Here is a 2371-nt window from a genome sequence, read left to right as displayed (position 1 = left end):
TCCGATACCAGTATGTTATGAAAAAAATATTATACTACGCCTGCATATAATAAAAATAAATTCCAGGATTTTGTCTGTTATCCTTGTTGCTTTTGGGCTGTCTCTGGGGAATGTTTCCCGTCGCTGGAAGGCAGCTTCCAGAGTTTGCTGCTGCGGCTCGTCCTTCTTTTTCCCTTTTGTTTTAAAACTCGTCGTGCTCTTTGGGGTGACGCGTCTTCCAGTTTTCATTAAATTGCTTGCGTTAAAATGAGCAACACTCCGTGCCACCCTTGAGATGTTATCTTTGCAACACGTTACATATCGCAGTCTTTACTGGTGGAAGATTTCCAGTGGTGAATATTGCCACACCGCCGACATGATAGTGCTACTTATCTTAGCTCCCAAGCCCTCGCTTCAAACTGGCTCTGACACGTGTGTGTCTGTTGTGTTCTGTGTCACGTGATCAATTCTCCTCGTCCCTCTGAAACAGCAGCTGCAGGTTGTTTTAGGGGCGAAGAAGAACTGTACCAGAGCTTAAACGGAGCTAACTATTACTAATTTAAATAAATTACGTGGTATCGGATCGGTGCCTGGACTCCAGTATACTGCCGATACCGATAACAGCATTTTCGGCAGTATCGGAGACATTTCCGATACTGGTATCGGAATCGGAACAACTCTACTTACAACAGTCACAGCCAATAAAATACCTCACGGCCATCATCTGTACTATCCCTCACCCCCCAACAGACCTGTCAGTAAAACTATTAATGTTGCACTTCATAACCCTGTTTGTGATTACTCATGTACTATTACACAATGCTGCATTACTTAGGTCAAACTGTATTTTAACCTGTAGACAGAAATCTGAATTCTCTGTTTAACTAATTCAGGCTGGAAACACGGCACATTTTGCACATGCCCTTAACTACAATTAATGGTAATTTTAACATTTGCAATGGACAAAAACTGTTCCTTAACTTTTCAAGGACCATAACAACATTTCCATGACCATTCACAACTCCGGTGATAAAAACATGTAATTTCCTATAAATAAATAAATTGTCCCTGTTAATTTTGTTATTTAAAAGCTTGCATAATGAAGTTAACATAGGAAATGTTGGGTTTTCATCAGCGGTAACTTAACACGATTCTTATAGAGCTGTTAGCAAACATGAAACAGTAAAACAAAGCAGATATCTAAAAGTACAAACAGGGACGCAGGAGAGAAACTTCAAACCACAGAAATTCCGTTAGAAACTAAAAAAAGTACTGAGAACTGAAGACTCAAAGACGGCCACTGTTGCTTTAAAAACACATTTTGTTAACATTTCTTTCAAGCATCAGATACATGTATTCTTAATGCATGGGCCACCTGACAAAGTGCCACCTGAGGTACATTGATGCATATTAGAGCTATGTTACGTTATGTGGACCGTTACCCATGGAAGATTACTGTCACAATTAATTACATTAGACACAACAAAATCCATGGCTTTTCCAAAACTTTGATGGATTTAAAGGTGGTTTTCTATGGCCGTGGGTATGAAATGGATTTGCTGCTGAATCGAAAATGTTTTACATAGATTTTACTCTTAATTAATATTCTTTACTTGTATATTTAACTTGTTTTTCTGTGTCTGTATTCATAAATTAAACCTAATTTTGAAGAATTCACAAAACACTACAAATGTACTGATAACAATTAACACCTTGGACTTGCACTATGAACATATGAAAGAGTTATTAAATTCCTTGCAAGCTTATGAACATATCTCTACCTTCTTAGATAAAGTTAAGGAAATCTGATCTAGGGTTTCCTGCCCTACCTTCTTTACAGACAGTCCCTGTCCTAATCTTATTACATTAGGCTGATCTCTCTCTGTGAACTGATTTATCTCAAATGTGACACTATTTTTTTACACATCACTCTCTACAACTGAATTCCTCTTAGGCTTTTTGAATTATGTAGTAACCAGATTGCTCTCAGTCCTCTGGTCGTGTCTGAATATTTTAAAGTTGCTTGTGTGCAAAAAAAGTCAAGTAATCTGCATGATTTCATATAGACCATTTTTGTATCTACCTTCCATTGCTCAAAGGCTCAAAGTATAGAATGAAAATATCCAATAAATAACACATTTCCAGTTTGGATTATGTTGCTGCTGACACAGTGACACTGTAACAGATGCTTTTATCAAGGTCATGAATCATATCGCGTTGAGTGAGTCATATCAGCCTGATGCTGGGAAGGAAATGTCTGTGAATTGGTTTATTTTTTCAAAGTTGCTGATTCCATGTGGTGTACCACAAGGCTCCATTCTTGGTCCGTTGTTCTTTGCATTTGCTACGTTTATATGTGCTTGTGGCCTGTAAATAATAACACAAAAATATC

At 37.7% G+C, this 2371-nt stretch overlaps 1 protein-coding gene across 1 annotated transcript in view; it reads right to left on the bottom strand.

Annotated features, from left to right (window-relative positions):
* The window catches only part of zc4h2 (zinc finger, C4H2 domain containing), an 8874-nt gene that overhangs the window by 4588 nt on the left and 1915 nt on the right, over window positions 1–2371 (bottom strand). The gene's annotated exons all lie outside the window — the stretch shown is intronic.

Source organism: Morone saxatilis, unplaced genomic scaffold, assembly GCF_004916995.1.
Source record: "Morone saxatilis isolate NCDOM2014 unplaced genomic scaffold, NCSU_SB_2.0 Contig22, whole genome shotgun sequence".
NCBI lineage: Eukaryota > Metazoa > Chordata > Actinopteri > Moronidae > Morone > Morone saxatilis.
The sequence above is the reverse complement of the archived record's forward strand: the minus strand, read 5'-3'. Positions and strand labels throughout refer to the sequence as shown.